This window comes from Pseudophryne corroboree, chromosome 11 (genome assembly GCF_028390025.1).
Source record: "Pseudophryne corroboree isolate aPseCor3 chromosome 11, aPseCor3.hap2, whole genome shotgun sequence".
In the NCBI taxonomy this organism is placed as follows: Eukaryota; Metazoa; Chordata; class Amphibia; order Anura; family Myobatrachidae; genus Pseudophryne; species Pseudophryne corroboree.
Window position 1 is genome coordinate 129,946,211 of NC_086454.1, and position 18,723 is coordinate 129,964,933.

At 34.8% G+C, this 18,723-nt stretch overlaps 11 non-coding genes across 11 annotated transcripts; all 11 read right to left on the reverse strand.

The window, feature by feature from the left end:
* Positions 1-1,106: 1,106 nt before the first annotated feature.
* On the reverse strand, positions 1,107-1,179 carry TRNAT-UGU (transfer RNA threonine (anticodon UGU)). Its single transcript has one exon. It is a non-coding gene; the product is annotated as a tRNA-Thr (tRNA).
* A 1,542-nt stretch (positions 1,180-2,721) lies between these two features.
* Positions 2,722-2,794, reverse strand: TRNAT-UGU (transfer RNA threonine (anticodon UGU)). The gene has a single exon. It is a non-coding gene; the product is annotated as a tRNA-Thr (tRNA).
* Positions 2,795-4,326: 1,532 nt separating this feature from the next.
* Positions 4,327-4,399, reverse strand: TRNAT-UGU (transfer RNA threonine (anticodon UGU)). Its single transcript has one exon. It is a non-coding gene; the product is annotated as a tRNA-Thr (tRNA).
* Positions 4,400-5,941: 1,542 nt separating this feature from the next.
* TRNAT-UGU (transfer RNA threonine (anticodon UGU)) lies at positions 5,942-6,014 on the reverse strand. The gene has a single exon. It is a non-coding gene; the product is annotated as a tRNA-Thr (tRNA).
* Positions 6,015-7,546: 1,532 nt separating this feature from the next.
* On the reverse strand, positions 7,547-7,619 carry TRNAT-UGU (transfer RNA threonine (anticodon UGU)). The gene has a single exon. It is a non-coding gene; the product is annotated as a tRNA-Thr (tRNA).
* A 1,540-nt stretch (positions 7,620-9,159) lies between these two features.
* On the reverse strand, positions 9,160-9,232 carry TRNAT-UGU (transfer RNA threonine (anticodon UGU)). The gene has a single exon. It is a non-coding gene; the product is annotated as a tRNA-Thr (tRNA).
* Positions 9,233-10,764: 1,532 nt separating this feature from the next.
* On the reverse strand, positions 10,765-10,838 carry TRNAT-UGU (transfer RNA threonine (anticodon UGU)). Its single transcript has one exon. It is a non-coding gene; the product is annotated as a tRNA-Thr (tRNA).
* A 1,543-nt stretch (positions 10,839-12,381) lies between these two features.
* TRNAT-UGU (transfer RNA threonine (anticodon UGU)) lies at positions 12,382-12,454 on the reverse strand. Its single transcript has one exon. It is a non-coding gene; the product is annotated as a tRNA-Thr (tRNA).
* A 1,532-nt stretch (positions 12,455-13,986) lies between these two features.
* TRNAT-UGU (transfer RNA threonine (anticodon UGU)) lies at positions 13,987-14,059 on the reverse strand. The gene has a single exon. It is a non-coding gene; the product is annotated as a tRNA-Thr (tRNA).
* A 1,542-nt stretch (positions 14,060-15,601) lies between these two features.
* On the reverse strand, positions 15,602-15,674 carry TRNAT-UGU (transfer RNA threonine (anticodon UGU)). Its single transcript has one exon. It is a non-coding gene; the product is annotated as a tRNA-Thr (tRNA).
* A 1,542-nt stretch (positions 15,675-17,216) lies between these two features.
* TRNAT-UGU (transfer RNA threonine (anticodon UGU)) lies at positions 17,217-17,289 on the reverse strand. The gene has a single exon. It is a non-coding gene; the product is annotated as a tRNA-Thr (tRNA).
* Between the last annotated feature and the right edge of the window lie 1,434 nt (positions 17,290-18,723).

The following is an 18,723-nucleotide window of genomic DNA, read 5'->3' on the forward strand; positions in this document are numbered from 1 at the left end:
CATAATAATAGTGAAAAACTTGTTGGAACTATCAGCATGAACAGAATCGGCCCAATAAAATGCAACAAATATGTTTTAGACATGCTCTTGTAACCAATCAGCAGATTAGACTGAACATCATAACTCTGTGTACAAATTGAATATCCAAATGTGTGACCAAATTGAAATGGTTCTCCTCACTTAAAGATATTGCATAGACTATTTTAACATTGGGAAACACTAGGTCCCAGTGAGATTGGACCTCATGACCCCTGGTTTACGAGACCAGTGCTCTAACCCCTGAGAGATGGAGCCACATAAGTAGCCAGAACTGTGACCAATACGGGGTCTGAATTATGGTGGAAAAGAGTTTTCTTCAAATTTCAGTAATCTTATTGGATATTATTAGTTGTAGCTCATTCTCCAAATATACACTTTTAACAAATGACCACTGCTGAAATGCCTGCTTGGGACATGCAGTTAATAACCTATTAAACAATTTAAAGAAACTTTCAGTTTGCTGTTGTATGTTGAATAGGTGTATATATAAAATTGAGGAAATGTTGGTCATGTTTTCCATGCCTCACAAACCTTGTGCTCCTTAGTCTGGAATGCCTTCAAAATGATATGACAGAATGTCTTTATATTGAGATATTTGTGACCAATAGTGGTCATTACCTTGAGTATGCTTGCATTTGTACTTTATATATGCTTACATGACCAAAAAAGCCTTCTGGCAGCTACAGTTGTCAATTCAAAACTCTTCTGGATCAACTGATGAAGTTTATTCCTGCACGGTACAATACAGATTAATACAATGTATATACCATTGTTGCTATCTTTAAAGTTTAATTATGGAAAAGCTCTTTCTACAGTTTGTAATGATACTTAAAAATTATGATGGGATTATCAGCATGAACAGAATCAGTACAATAAAATAATTTTAAGACATGCTCTTGGAACCAATTTGCAGATTAGACTGAACATCATAACTCTGTGTACAAATTGAATATCCAAATGTGTGACCAAATTGAAATGGTTCTCCTCACTTAAAGCTCTTGAGCAGACTATTTCAACATTGGGAGCTGCAATTTATATTTTAGCAGCAGTAACAAGAAAGTAGCACTAGGCCCCAGTGAGATTTGAACTCACGACCCCTGGTTTACAAGACCAGTGCTCTAACCCCTGAGCTATGGAGCCTTGCCTTCAGCACTATGTATGTTCATTCTGCTTAGTGATGGAAAAAAATCTTCTGCAAATTTCAAATCTCTGTTATCATTTTATTGTCGCTTTTTGTCCCAATGTAGACTTTTCACAAAAAAATTCTACAAATTTGCAATATCCTTGATTGAGGCATGTAGTATATAACTTTTTCAGAAAATCAAATAAATGCAAAAATTAGCTGTCTTTGCTTGAATTGAATTATATAGAAAATATTAAAAAAGTTGGACATATTTTTAATGGCTCTCCAACTTTGTGTTAGAGTGTCCTGTAGTGAGCTGAAATGATAATACCATGCCTGTCAGCAGAAACAGAACAGGTGTACAACAGGGTGAGAAGTATTAAAAACCTCCTAATGTGTGTGTTTTTGTGCTATCATTTAAGTAAAATTATTGGAAAGCTCTTACCATAGTTTCATAATAATAGTGAAAAACTTGTTGGAACTATCAGCATGAACAGAATCGGCCCAATAAAATGCAACAAATATGTTTTAGACATGCTCTTGTAACCAATCAGCAGATTAGACTGAACATCATAACTCTGTGTACAAATTGAATATCCAAATGTGTGACCAAATTGAAATGGTTCTCCTCACTTAAAGATATTGCATAGACTATTTTAACATTGGGAAACACTAGGTCCCAGTGAGATTGGACCTCATGACCCCTGGTTTACGAGACCAGTGCTCTAACCCCTGAGAGATGGAGCCACATAAGTAGCCAGAACTGTGACCAATACGGGGTCTGAATTATGGTGGAAAAGAGTTTTCTTCAAATTTCAGTAATCTTATTGGATATTATTAGTTGTAGCTCATTCTCCAAATATACACTTTTAACAAATGACCACTGCTGAAATGCCTGCTTGGGACATGCAGTTAATAACCTATTAAACAATTTAAAGAAACTTTCAGTTTGCTGTTGTATGTTGAATAGGTGTATATATAAAATTGAGGAAATGTTGGTCATGTTTTCCATGCCTCACAAACCTTGTGCTCCTTAGTCTGGAATGCCTTCAAAATGATATGACAGAATGTCTTTATATTGAGATATTTGTGACCAATAGTGGTCATTACCTTGAGTATGCTTGCATTTGTACTTTATATATGCTTACATGACCAAAAAAGCCTTCTGGCAGCTACAGTTGTCAATTCAAAACTCTTCTGGATCAACTGATGAAGTTTATTCCTGCACGGTACAATACAGATTAATACAATGTATATACCATTGTTGCTATCTTTAAAGTTTAATTATGGAAAAGCTCTTTCTACAGTTTGTAATGATACTGAAAAATTATGATGGGATTATCAGCATGAACAGAATCAGTACAATAAAATAATTTTAAGACATGCTCTTGGAACCAATTTGCAGATTAGACTGAACATCATAACTCTGTGTACAAATTGAATATCCAAATGTGTGACCAAATTGAAATGGTTCTCCTCACTTAAAGCTCTTGAGCAGACTATTTCAACATTGGGAGCTGCAATTTATATTTTAGCAGCAGTAACAAGAAAGTAGCACTAGGCCCCAGTGAGATTTGAACTCACGACCCCTGGTTTACAAGACCAGTGCTCTAACCCCTGAGCTATGGAGCCTTGCCTTCAGCACTATGTATGTTCATTCTACTTAGTGATGGAAAAAAATCTTCTGCAAATTTCAAATCTCTGTTATCATTTTATTGTCGCTTTTTGTCCCAATGTAGACTTTTCACAAAAAAATTCTACAAATTTGCAATATCCTTGATTGAGGCATGTAGTATATAACTTTTTCAGAAAATCAAATAAATGCAAAAATTAGCTGTCTTTGCTTGAATTGAATTATATAGAAAATATTGAAAAAGTTGGACATATTTTTAATGGCTCTCCAACTTTGTGTTAGAGTGTCCTGTAGTGAGCTGAAATGATAATACCATGCCTGTCAGCAGAAACAGAACAGGTGTACAACAGGGTGAGAAGTATTAAAAACCTCCTAATGTGTGTGTTTTTTTGCTATCATTAAAGTAAAATTATTGGAAAGCTCTTACCATAGTTTCATAATAATAGTGAAAAACTTGTTGGAACTATCAGCATGAACAGAATCGGCCCAATAAAATGCAACAAATATGTTTTAGACATGCTTTTGTAACCAATCAGCAGATTAGACTGAACATCATATGTCTTTGTCCAAATTAACCATCCAAATATGTGACCAAATTGAAATAGTTTTCCTCACTTAAAGATATTGCATAGACTATTTTAACATTGGGAAACACTAGGTCCCAGTGAGATTGGACTTCATGACCCCTGGTTTACGAGACCAGTGCTCTAACCCCTGAGCTATGGAGCCACATAAGTAGCCAGAACTGTGACCAATACGGGGTCTGAATTATGGTGGAAAAGAGTTTTCTTCAAATTTCAGTAATCTTATTGGATATTATTAGTTGTAGCTCATTCTCCAAATATACACTTTTAACAAATGACCACTGCTGAAATGCCTGCTTGGGACATGCAGTTAATAACCTATTAAACAATTTAAAGAAACTTTCAGTTTGCTGCTGTATGTTGAATAGGTGTATATATAAAATTGAGGAAATGTTGGTCATGTTTTCCATGCCTCACAAACCTTGTGCTCCTTAGTCTGGAATGCCTTCAAAATGATATGACAGAATGTCTTTATATTGAGATATTTGTGACCAATAGTGGTCATTACCTTGAGTATGCTTGCATTTGTACTTTATATATGCTTACATGACCAAAAAAGCCTTCTGGCAGCTACAGTTGTCAATTCAAAACTCTTCTGGATCAACTGATGAAGTTGATTCATGCACGGTACAATACAATGTATATACCATTGTTGCTATCTTTAAAGTTTAATTATGGAAAAGCTCTTTCTACAGTTTGTAATGATACTGAAAAATGATGATGGGATTATCAGCATGAACAGAGTCAATACAATAAAATAATTTTAAGACATGCTCTTGGAACCAATTTACAGATTAGACTGAACATCATAACTCTGTGTACAAATTGAATATCCAAATGTGTGACCAAATTGAAATGGTTCTCCTCACTTAAAGCTCTTGAGCAGACTATTTCAACATTGGGAGCTGCAATTTATATTTTAGCAGCAGTAACAAGAAAGTAGCACTAGGCCCCAGTGAGATTTGAACTCACAACCCCTGGTTTACAAGACCAGTGCTCTAACCCCTGAGCTATGGAGCCTTGCCTTCAGCACTATGTATGTTCATTCTGCTTAGTGATGGAAAAAAATCTTCTGCAAATTTCAAATCTCTGTTATCATTTTATTGTCGCTTTTTGTCCCAATGTAGACTTTTCACAAAAAAATTCTACAAATATGCAATATCCTTGATTGAGGCATGTAGTATATAACTTTTTCAGAAAATCAAATAAATGCAAAAATTATCTGTCTTTGCTTGAATTGAATTATATAGAAAATATTGAAAAAGTTGGACATATTTTTAATGGCTCTCCAACTTTGTGTTAGAGTGTCCTGTAGTGAGCTGAAATGATAATACCATGCCTGTCAGCAGAAACAGAACAGGTGTACAACAGGGTGAGAAGTATTAAAAACCTCCTAATGTGTGTGTTTTTGTGCTATCATTAAAGTTAAATTATTGGAAAGCTCTTACCATAGTTTCATAATAATAGTGAAAAACTTGTTGGAACTATCAGCATGAACAGAATCGGCCCAATAAAATGCAACAAATATGTTTTAGACATGCTCTTGTAACCAATCAGCAGATTAGACTGAACAACATAACTCTGTGTACAAATTGAATATCCAAATGTGTGACCAAATTGAAATGGTTCTCCTCACTTAAAGATATTGCATAGACTATTTTAACATTGGGAAACACTAGGTCCCAGTGAGATTGGACCTCATGACCCCTGGTTTACGAGACCAGTGCTCTAACCCCTGAGAGATGGAGCCACATAAGTAGCCAGAACTGTGACCAATACGGGGTCTGAATTATGGTGGAAAAGAGTTTTCTTCAAATTTCAGTAATCTTATTGGATATTATTAGTTGTAGCTCATTCTCCAAATATACACTTTTAACAAATGACCACTGCTGAAATGCCTGCTTGGGACATGCAGTTAATAACCTATTAAACAATTTAAAGAAACTTTCAGTTTGCTGTTGTATGTTGAATAGGTGTATATATAAAATTGAGGAAATGTTGGTCATGTTTTCCATGCCTCACAAACCTTGTGCTCCTTAGTCTGGAATGCCTTCAAAATGATATGACAGAATGTCTTTATATTGAGATATTTGTGACCAATAGTGGTCATTACCTTGAGTATGCTTGCATTTGTACTTTATATATGCTTACATGACCAAAAAAGCCTTCTGGCAGCTACAGTTGTCAATTCAAAACTCTTCTGGATCAACTGATGAAGTTTATTCCTGCACGGTACAATACAGATTAATACAATGTATATACCATTGTTGCTATCTTTAAAGTTTAATTATGGAAAAGCTCTTTCTACAGTTTGTAATGATACTTAAAAATTATGATGGGATTATCAGCATGAACAGAATCAGTACAATAAAATAATTTTAAGACATGCTCTTGGAACCAATTTGCAGATTAGACTGAACATCATAACTCTGTGTACAAATTGAATATCCAAATGTGTGACCAAATTGAAATGGTTCTCCTCACTTAAAGCTCTTGAGCAGACTATTTCAACATTGGGAGCTGCAATTTATATTTTAGCAGCAGTAACAAGAAAGTAGCACTAGGCCCCAGTGAGATTTGAACTCACGACCCCTGGTTTACAAGACCAGTGCTCTAACCCCTGAGCTATGGAGCCTTGCCTTCAGCACTATGTATGTTCATTCTGCTTAGTGATGGAAAAAAATCTTCTGCAAATTTCAAATCTCTGTTATCATTTTATTGTCGCTTTTTGTCCCAATGTAGACTTTTCACAAAAAAATTCTACAAATTTGCAATATCCTTGATTGAGGCATGTAGTATATAACTTTTTCAGAAAATCAAATAAATGCAAAAATTAGCTGTCTTTGCTTGAATTGAATTATATAGAAAATATTAAAAAAGTTGGACATATTTTTAATGGCTCTCCAACTTTGTGTTAGAGTGTCCTGTAGTGAGCTGAAATGATAATACCATGCCTGTCAGCAGAAACAGAACAGGTGTACAACAGGGTGAGAAGTATTAAAAACCTCCTAATGTGTGTGTTTTTGTGCTATCATTTAAGTAAAATTATTGGAAAGCTCTTACCATAGTTTCATAATAATAGTGAAAAACTTGTTGGAACTATCAGCATGAACAGAATCGGCCCAATAAAATGCAACAAATATGTTTTAGACATGCTCTTGTAACCAATCAGCAGATTAGACTGAACATCATAACTCTGTGTACAAATTGAATATCCAAATGTGTGACCAAATTGAAATGGTTCTCCTCACTTAAAGATATTGCATAGACTATTTTAACATTGGGAAACACTAGGTCCCAGTGAGATTGGACCTCATGACCCCTGGTTTACGAGACCAGTGCTCTAACCCCTGAGAGATGGAGCCACATAAGTAGCCAGAACTGTGACCAATACGGGGTCTGAATTATGGTGGAAAAGAGTTTTCTTCAAATTTCAGTAATCTTATTGGATATTATTAGTTGTAGCTCATTCTCCAAATATACACTTTTAACAAATGACCACTGCTGAAATGCCTGCTTGGGACATGCAGTTAATAACCTATTAAACAATTTAAAGAAACTTTCAGTTTGCTGTTGTATGTTGAATAGGTGTATATATAAAATTGAGGAAATGTTGGTCATGTTTTCCATGCCTCACAAACCTTGTGCTCCTTAGTCTGGAATGCCTTCAAAATGATATGACAGAATGTCTTTATATTGAGATATTTGTGACCAATAGTGGTCATTACCTTGAGTATGCTTGCATTTGTACTTTATATATGCTTACATGACCAAAAAAGCCTTCTGGCAGCTACAGTTGTCAATTCAAAACTCTTCTGGATCAACTGATGAAGTTGATTCATGCATGGTACAATACAATGTATATACCATTGTTGCTATCTTTAAAGTTTAATTATGGAAAAGCTCTTTCTACAGTTTGTAATGATACTGAAAAATTATGATGGGATTATCAGCATGAACAGAGTCAATACAATAAAATAATTTTAAGACATGCTCTTGGAACCAATTTGCAGATTAGACTGAACATCATAACTCTGTGTACAAATTGAATATCCAAATGTGTGACCAAATTGAAATGGTTCTCCTCACTTAAAGCTCTTGAGCAGACTATTTCAACATTGGGAGCTGCAATTTATATTTTAGCAGCAGTAACAAGAAAGTAGCACTAGGCCCCAGTGAGATTTGAACTCACGACCCCTGGTTTACAAGACCAGTGCTCTAACCCCTGAGCTATGGAGCCTTACCTCCAGCACTATGTATGTTCATTCTGCTTAGTGATGGAAAAAAATCTACTGCAAATTTCAAATCTCTGTTATCATTTTATTGTCGCTTTTTGTCCCAATGTAGACTTTTCACAAAAAAATTCTACAAATTTGCAATATCCTTGATTGAGGCATGTAGTATATAACTTTTTCAGAAAATCAAATAAATGCAAAAATTAGCTGTCTTTGCTTGAATTGAATTATATAGAAAATATTAAAAAAGTTGGACATATTTTTAATGGCTCTCCAACTTTGTGTTAGAGTGTCCTGTAGTGAGCTGAAATGATAATACCATGCCTGTCAGCAGAAACAGAACAGGTGTACAACAGGGTGAGAAGTATTAAAAACCTCCTAATGTGTGTGTTTTTGTGCTATCATTAAAGTTAAATTATTGGAAAGCTCTTACCATAGTTTCATAATAATAGTGAAAAACTTGTTGGAACTATCAGCATGAACAGAATCGGCCCAATAAAATGCAACAAATATGTTTTAGACATGCTCTTGTAACCAATCAGCAGATTAGACTGAACATCATAACTCTGTGTACAAATTGAATATCCAAATGTGTGACCAAATTGAAATGGTTCTCCTCACTTAAAGATATTGCATAGACTATTTTAACATTGGGAAACACTAGGTCCCAGTGAGATTGGACCTCATGACCCCTGGTTTATGAGACCAGTGCTCTAACCTCTGAGCTATGGAGCCACATAAGTAGCCAGAACTGTGACCAATATGGGGTCTGAATTATGGTGGAAAAGAGTTTTCTTCAAATTTCAGTAATCTTATTGGATATTATTAGTTGTAGCTCATTCTCCAAATATACACTTTTAACAAATGACCACTGCTGAAATGCCTGCTTGGGACATGCAGTTAATAACCTATTAAACAATTTAAAGAAACTTTCAGTTTGCTGCTGTATGTTGAATAGGTGTATATATAAAATTGAGGAAATGTTGGTCATGTTTTCATGCCTCACAAACCTTGTGCTCCTTAGTCTGGAATGCCTTCAAAATGATATGACAGAATGTCTTTATATTGAGATATTTGTGACCAATAGTGGTCATTACCTTGAGTATGCTTGCATTTGTACTTTATATATGCTTACATGACCAAAAAAGCCTTCTGGCAGCTACAGTTGTCAATTCAAAACTCTTCTGGATCAACTGATGAAGTTTATTCCTGCACGGTACAATACAGATTAATACAATGTATATACCATTGTTGCTATCTTTAAAGTTTATTATGGAAAAGCTCTTTCTACAGTTTGTAATGATACTGAAAAATTATGATGGGATTATCAGCATGAACAGAATCAGTACAATAAAATAATTTTAAGACATGCTCTTGGAACCAATTTGCAGATTAGACTGAACATCATAACTCTGTGTACAAATTGAATATCCAAATGTGTGACCAAATTGAAATGGTTCTCCTCACTTAAAGCTCTTGAGCAGACTATTTCAACATTGGGAGCTGCAATTTATATTTTAGCAGCAGTAACAAGAAAGTAGCACTAGGCCCCAGTGAGATTTGAACTCACAACCCCTGGTTTACAAGACCAGTGCTCTAACCCCTGAGCTATGGAGCCTTGCCTTCAGCACTATGTATGTTCATTCTGCTTAGTGATGGAAAAAAATCTTCTGCAAATTTCAAATCTCTGTTATCATTTTATTGTCGCTTTTTGTCCCAATGTAGACTTTTCACAAAAAAATTCTACAAATTTGCAATATCCTTGATTGAGGCATGTAGTACATAACTTTTTCAGAAAATCAAATAATTGCAAAAATTAGCTGTCTTTGCTTGAATTGAATTATATAGAAAATATTGAAAAAGTTGGACATATTTTTAATGGCTCTCCAACTTTGTGTTAGAGTGTCCTGTAGTGAGCTGAAATGATAATACCATGCCTGTCAGCAGAAACAGAACAGGTGTACAACAGGGTGAGAAGTATTAAAAACCTCCTAATGTGTGTGTTTTTTTGCTATCATTAAAGTAAAATTATTGGAAAGCTCTTACCATAGTTTCATAATAATAGTGAAAAACTTGTTGGAACTATCAGCATGAACAGAATCGGCCCAATAAAATGCAACAAATATGTTTTAGACATGCTCTTGTAACCAATCAGCAGATTAGACTGAACATCATATGTCTTTGTCCAAATTAACCATCCAAATATGTGACCAAATTGAAATGGTTCTCCTCACTTAAAGATATTGCATAGACTATTTTAACATTGGGAAACACTAGGTTCCAGTGAGATTGGACCTCATGACCCCTGGTTTACGAGACCAGTGCTCTAACCCCTGAGCTATGGAGCCACATAAGTAGCCAGAACTGTGACCAATACGGGGTCTGAATTATGGTGGAAAAGAGTTTTCTTCAAATTTCAGTAATCTTATTGGATATTATTAGTTGTAGCTCATTCTCCAAATATACACTTTTAACAAATGACCACTGCTGAAATGCCTGCTTGGGACATGCAGTTAATAACCTATTAAACAATTTAAAGAAACTTTCAGTTTGCTGCTGTATGTTGAATAGGTGTATATATAAAATTGAGGAAATGTTGGTCATGTTTTCCATGCCTCACAAACCTTGTGCTCCTTAGTCTGGAATGCCTTCAAAATGATATGACAGAATGTCTTTATATTGAGATATTTGTGACCAATAGTGGTCATTACCTTGAGTATGCTTGCATTTGTACTTTATATATGCTTACATGACCAAAAAAGCCTTCTGGCAGCTACAGTTGTCAATTCAAAACTCTTCTGGATCAACTGATGAAGTTTATTCATGCATGGTACAATACAATGTATATACCATTGTTGCTATCTTTAAAGTTTAATTATGGAAAAGCTCTTTCTACAGTTTGTAATGATACTGAAAAATTATGATGGGATTATCAGCATGAACAGAGTCAATACAATAAAATAATTTTAAGACATGCTCTTGGAACCAATTTGCAGATTAGATTGAACATCATAACTCTGTGTACAAATTGAATATCCAAATGTGTGACCAAATTGAAATGGTTCTCCTCACTTAAAGCTCTTGAGCAGACTATTTCAACATTGGGAGCTGCAATTTATATTTTAGCAGCAGTAACAAGAAAGTAGCACTAAGCCCCAGTGAGATTTGAACTCACGACCCCCTGGTGTACAAGACCAGTGCTCTAACCCCTGAGCTATGGAGCCTTGCCTTCAGCACTATGTATGTTCATTCTGCTTAGTGATGGAAAAAAATCTTCTGCAAATTTCAAATCTCTGTTATCATTTTATTGTCGCTTTTTGTCCCAATGTAGACTTTTCACAAAAAAATTCTACAAATTTGCAATATCCTTGATTGAGGCATGTAGTATATAACTTTTTCAGAAAATCAAATAAATGCAAAAATTAGCTGTCTTTGCTTGAATTGAATTATATAGAAAATATTGAAAAAGTTGGACATATTTTTAATGGCTCTCCAACTTTGTGTTAGAGTGTCCTGTAGTGAGCTGAAATGATAATACCATGCCTGTCAGCAGAAACAGAACAGGTGTACAACAGGGTGAGAAGTATTAAAAACCTCCTAATGTGTGTGTTTTTGTGCTATCATTAAAGTTAAATTATTGGAAAGCTCTTACCATAGTTTCATAATAATAGTGAAAAACTTGTTGGAACTATCAGCATGAACAGAATCGGCCCAATAAAATGCAACAAATATGTTTTAGACATGCTCTTGTAACCAATCAGCAGATTAGACTGAACATCATAACTCTGTGTACAAATTGAATATCCAAATGTGTGACCAAATTGAAATGGTTCTCCTCACTTAAAGATATTGCATAGACTATTTTAACATTGGGAAACACTAGGTCCCAGTGAGATTGGACCTCATGACCCCTGGTTTACGAGACCAGTGCTCTAACCCCTGAGAGATGGAGCCACATAAGTAGCCAGAACTGTGACCAATACGGGGTCTGAATTATGGTGGAAAAGAGTTTTCTTCAAATTTCAGTAATCTTATTGGATATTATTAGTTGTAGCTCATTCTCCAAATATACACTTTTAACAAATGACCACTGCTGAAATGCCTGCTTGGGACATGCAGTTAATAACCTATTAAACAATTTAAAGAAACTTTCAGTTTGCTGTTGTATGTTGAATAGGTGTATATATAAAATTGAGGAAATGTTGGTCATGTTTTCCATGCCTCACAAACCTTGTGCTCCTTAGTCTGGAATGCCTTCAAAATGATATGACAGAATGTCTTTATATTGAGATATTTGTGACCAATAGTGGTCATTACCTTGAGTATGCTTGCATTTGTACTTTATATATGCTTACATGACCAAAAAAGCCTTCTGGCAGCTACAGTTGTCAATTCAAAACTCTTCTGGATCAACTGATGAAGTTTATTCCTGCACGGTACAATACAGATTAATACAATGTATATACCATTGTTGCTATCTTTAAAGTTTAATTATGGAAAAGCTCTTTCTACAGTTTGTAATGATACTGAAAAATGATGATGGGATTATCAGCATGAACAGAATCAGTACAATAAAATAATTTTAAGACATGCTCTTGGAACCAATTTGCAGATTAGACTGAACATCATAACTCTGTGTACAAATTGAATATCCAAATGTGTGACCAAATTGAAATGGTTCTCCTCACTTAAAGCTCTTGAGCAGACTATTTCAACATTGGGAGCTGCAATTTATATTTTAGCAGCAGTAACAAGAAATAGAGCACTAGGCCCCAGTGAGATTTGAACTCACGACCCCTGGTTTACAAGACCAGTGCTCTAACCCCTGAGCTATGGAGCCTTGCCTTCAGCACTATGTATGTTCATTCTGCTTAGTGATGGAAAAAAATCTTCTGCAAATTTCAAATCTCTGTTATCATTTTATTGTCGCTTTTTGTCCCAATGTAGACTTTTCACAAAAAAATTCTACAAATTTTCAATATCCTTGATTGAGGCATGTAGTATATAACTTTTTCAGAAAATCAAATAAATGCAAAAATTAGCTGTCTTTGCTTGAATTGAATTATATAGAAAATATTGAAAAAGTTGGACATATTTTTAATGGCTCTCCAACTTTGTGTTAGAGTGTCCTGTAGTGAGCTGAAATGATAATACCATGCCTGTCAGCAGAAACAGAACAGGTGTACAACAGGGTGAGAAGTATTAAAAACCTCCTAATGTGTGTGTTTTTGTGCTATCATTAAAGTTAAATTATTGGAAAGCTCTTACCATAGTTTCATAATAATAGTGAAAAACTTGTTGGAACTATCAGCATGAACAGAATCGGCCCAATAAAATGCAACAAATATGTTTTAGACATGCTCTTGTAACCAATCAGCAGATTAGACTGAACATCATATGTCTTTGTCCAAATTAACCATCCAAATATGTGACCAAATTGAAATGGTTCTCCTCACTTAAAGATATTGCATAGACTATTTTAACATTGGGAAACACTAGGTCCCAGTGAGATTGGACCTCATGACCCCTGGTTTACGAGACCAGTGCTCTAACCCCTGAGCTATGGAGCCACATAAGTAGCCAGAACTGTGACCAATACGGGGTCTGAATTATGGTGGAAAAGAGTTTTCTTCAAATTTCAGTAATCTTATTGGATATTATTAGTTGTAGCTCATTCTCCAAATATACACTTTTAACAAATGACCACTGCTGAAATGCCTGCTTGGGACATGCAGTTAATAACCTATTAAACAATTTAAAGAAACTTTCAGTTTGCTGCTGTATGTTGAATAGGTGTATATATAAAATTGAGGAAATGTTGGTCATGTTTTCCATGCCTCACAAACCTTGTGCTCCTTAGTCTGGAATGCCTTCAAAATGATATGACAGAATGTCTTTATATTGAGATATTTGTGACCAATAGTGGTCATTACCTTGAGTATGCTTGCATTTGTACTTTATATATGCTTACATGACCAAAAAAGCCTTCTGGCAGCTACAGTTGTCAATTCAAAACTCTTCTGGATCAACTGATGAAGTTGATTCATGCATGGTACAATACAATGTATATACCATTGTTGCTATCTTTAAAGTTTAATTATGGAAAAGCTCTTTCTACAGTTTGTAATGATACTGAAAAATTATGATGGGATTATCAGCATGAACAGAGTCAATACAATAAAATAATTTTAAGACATGCTCTTGGAACCAATTTGCAGATTAGACTGAACATCATAACTCTGTGTACAAATTGAATATCCAAATGTGTGACCAAATTGAAATGGTTCTCCTCACTTAAAGCTCTTGAGCAGACTATTTCAACATTGGGAGCTGCAATTTATATTTTAGCAGCAGTAACAAGAAAGTAGCACTAGGCCCCAGTGAGATTTGAACTCACGACCCCTGGTTTACAAGACCAGTGCTCTAACCCCTGAGCTATGGAGCCTTACCTTCAGCACTATGTATGTTCATTCTGCTTAGTGATGGAAAAAAATCTACTGCAAATTTCAAATCTCTGTTATCATTTTATTGTCGCTTTTTGTCCCAATGTAGACTTTTCACAAAAAAATTCTACAAATTTGCAATATCCTTGATTGAGGCATGTAGTATATAACTTTTTCAGAAAATCAAATAAATGCAAAAATTAGCTGTCTTTGCTTGAATTGAATTATATAGAAAATATTAAAAAAGTTGGACATATTTTTAATGGCTCTCCAACTTTGTGTTAGAGTGTCCTGTAGTGAGCTGAAATGATAATACCATGCCTGTCAGCAGAAACAGAACAGGTGTACAACAGGGTGAGAAGTATTAAAAACCTCCTAATGTGTGTGTTTTTGTGCTATCATTAAAGTTAAATTATTGGAAAGCTCTTACCATAGTTTCATAATAATAGTGAAAAACTTGTTGGAACTATCAGCATGAACAGAATCGGCCCAATAAAATGCAACAAATATGTTTTAGACATGCTCTTGTAACCAATCAGCAGATTAGACTGAACATCATAACTCTGTGTACAAATTGAATATCCAAATGTGTGACCAAATTGAAATGGTTCTCCTCACTTAAAGATATTGCATAGACTATTTTAACATTGGGAAACACTAGGTCCCAGTGAGATTGGACCTCATGACCCCTGGTTTATGAGACCAGTGCTCTAACCTCTGAGCTATGGAGCCACATAAGTAGCCAGAACTGTGACCAATATGGGGTCTGAATTATGGTGGAAAAGAGTTTTCTTCAAATTTCAGTAATCTTATTGGATATTATTAGTTGTAGCTCATTCTCCAAATATACACTTTTAACAAATGACCACTGCTAAAATGCCTGCTTGGGACATGCAGTTAATAACCTATTAAACAATTTAAAGAAACTTTCAGTTTGCTGCTGTATGTTGAATAGGTGTATATATAAAATTGAGGAAATGTTGGTCATGTTTTCCATGCCTCACAAACCTTGTGCTCCTTAGTCTGGAATGCCTTCAAAATGATATGACAGAATGTCTTTATATTGAGATATTTGTGACCAATAGTGGTCATTACCTTGAGTATGCTTGCATTTGTACTTTATATATGCTTACATGACCAAAAAAGCCTTCTGGCAGCTACAGTTGTCAATTCAAAACTCTTCTGGATCAACTGATGAAGTTGATTCCTGCACGGTACAATACAGATTAATACAATGTATATACCATTGTTGCTATCTTTAAAGTTTAATTATGGAAAAGCTCTTTCTACAGTTTGTAATGATACTGAAAAATTATGATGGGATTATCAGCATGAATAGAATCAGTGCAATAAAATAATTTTAAGACATGCTCTTGGAACCAATTTGCAGATTAGACTGAACATCATAACTCTGTGTACAAATTGAATATCCAAATGTGTGACCAAATTGAAATGGTTCTCCTCACTTAAAGCTCTTGAGCAGACTATTTCAACATTGGGAGCTGCAATTTATATTTTAGCAGCAGTAACAAGAAAGTAGCACTAAGCCCCAGTGAGATTTGAACTCACAACCCCTGGTTTACAAGACCAGTGCTCTAACCCCTCAGCTATGGAGCCTTGCCTTCAGCACTATGTATGTTCATTCTGCTTAGTGATGGAAAAAAATCTTCTGCAAATTTCAAATCTCTGTTATCATTTTATTGTCGCTTTTTGTCCCAATGTAGACTTTTCACAAAAAAATTCTACAAATATGCAATATCCTTGATTGAGGCATGTAGTATATAACTTTTTCAGAAAATCAAATAAATGCAAAAATTATCTGTCTTTGCTTGAATTGAATTATATAGAAAATATTGAAAAAGTTGGACATATTTTTAATGGCTCTCCAACTTTGTGTTAGAGTGTCCTGTAGTGAGCTGAAATGATAATACCATGCCTGTCAGCAGAAACAGAACAGGTGTACAACAGGGTGAGAAGTATTAAAAACCTCCTAATGTGTGTGTTTTTTTGCTATCATTAAAGTAAAATTATTGGAAAGCTCTTACCATAGTTTCATAATAATAGTGAAAAACTTGTTGGAACTATCAGCATGAACAGAATCGGCCCAATAAAATGCAACAAATATGTTTTAGACATGCTCTTGTAACCAATCAGCAGATTAGACTGAACATCATATGTCTTTGTCCAAATTAACCATCCAAATATGTGACCAAATTGAAATGGTTCTCCTCACTTAAAGATATTGCATAGACTATTTTAACATTGGGAAACACTAGGTCCCAGTGAGATTGGACCTCATGACCCCTGGTTTATGAGACCAGTGCTCTAACCTCTGAGCTATGGAGCCACATAAGTAGCCAGAACTGTGACCAATATGGGGTCTGAATTATGGTGGAAAAGAGTTTTCTTCAAATTTCAGTAATCTTATTGGATATTATTAGTTGTAGCTCATTCTCCAAATATACACTTTTAACAAATGACCACTGCTAAAATGCCTGCTTGGGACATGCAGTTAATAACCTATTAAACAATTTAAAGAAACTTTCAGTTTGCTGCTGTATGTTGAATAGGTGTATATATAAAATTGAGGAAATGTTGGTCATGTTTTCCATGCCTCACAAACCTTGTGCTCCTTAGTCTGGAATGCCTTCAAAATGATATGACAGAATGTCTTTATATTGAGATATTTGTGACCAATAGTGGTCATTACCTTGAGTATGCTTGCATTTGTACTTTATATATGCTTACATGACCAAAAAAGCCTTCTGGCAGCTACAGTTGTCAATTCAAAACTCTTCTGGATCAACTGATGAAGTTGATTCCTGCACGGTACAATACAGATTAATACAATGTATATACCATTGTTGCTATCTTTAAAGTTTAATTATGGAAAAGCTCTTTCTACAGTTTGTAATGATACTGAAAAATTATGATGGGATTATCAGCATGAATAGAATCAGTACAATAAAATAATTTTAAGACATGCTCTTGGAACCAATTTGCAGATTAGACTGAACATCATAACTCTGTGTACAAATTGAATATCCAAATGTGTGACCAAATTGAAATGGTTCTCCTCACTTAAAGCTCTTGAGCAGACTATTTCAACATTGGGAGCTGCAATTTATATTTTAGCAGCAGTAACAAGAAAGTAGCACTAGGCCCCAGTGAGATTTGAACTCACAACCCCTGGTTTACAAGACCAGTGCTCTAACCCCTGAGCTATGGAGCCTTGCCTTCAGCACTATGTATGTTCATTCTGCTTAGTGATGGAAAAAAATCTTCTGCAAATTTCAAATCTCTGTTATCATTTTATTGTCGCTTTTTGTCCCAATGTAGACTTTTCACAAAAAAATTCTACAAATTTGCAATATCCTTGATTGAGGCATGTAGTATATAACTTTTTCAGAAAATCAAATAAATGCAAAAATTAGCTGTCTTTGCTTGAATTGAATTATATAGAAAATATTGAAAAAGTTGGACATATTTTTAATGGCTCTCCAACTTTGTGTTAGAGTGTCCTGTAGTGAGCTGAAATGATAATACCATGCCTGTCAGCAGAAACAGAACAGGTGTACAACAGGGTGAGAAGTATTAAAAACCTCCTAATGTGTGTGTTTTTTTGCTATCATTAAAGTAAAATTATTGGAAAGCTCTTACCATAGTTTCATAATAATAGTGAAAAACTTGTTGGAACTATCAGCATGAACAGAATCGGCCCAATAAAATGCAACAAATATGTTTTAGACATGCTCTTGTAACCAATCAGCAGATTATACTGAACATCATATGTCTTTGTCCAAATTAACCATCCAAATATGTGACCAAATTGAAATGGTTCTCCTCACTTAAAGATATTGCATAGACTATTTTAACATTGGGAAACACTAGGTCCCAGTGAGATTGGACCTCATGACCCCTGGTTTATGAGACCAGTGCTCTAACCCCTGAGCTATGGAGCCACATAAGTAGCCAGAACTGTGACCAATACGGGGTCTGAATTATGGTGGAAAAGAGTTTTCTTCAAATTTCAGTAATCTTATTGGATATTATTAGTTGTAGCTCATTCTCCAAATATACACTTTTAACAAATGACCACTGCTGAAATGCCTGCTTGGGACATGCAGTTAATAACCTATTAAACAATTTAAAGAAACTTTCAGTTTGCTGCTGTATGTTGAATAGGTGTATATATAAAATTGAGGAAATGTTGGTCATGTTTTCATGCCTCACAAACCTTGTGCTCCTTAGTCTGGAATGCCTTCAAAATGATATGACAGAATGTCTTTATATTGAGATATTTGTGACCAATAGTGGTCATTACCTTGAGTATGCTTGCATTTGTACTTTATATATGCTTACATGACCAAAAAAGCCTTCTGGCAGCTACAGTTGTCAATTCAAAACTCTTCTGGATCAACTGATGAAGTTGATTCCTGCACGGTACAATACAATGTATATACCATTGTTGCTATCTTTAAAGTTTAATTATGGAAAAGCTCTTTCTACAGTTTGTAATGATACTGAAAAATTTTGATGGGATTATCAGCATGAACAGAATCAGTACAATAAAATAATTTTAAGACATGGAATTTGCAGATTAGACTGAACATCATAACTCTGTGTACAAATTGAATATCCAAATGTGTGACCAAATTGAAATGGT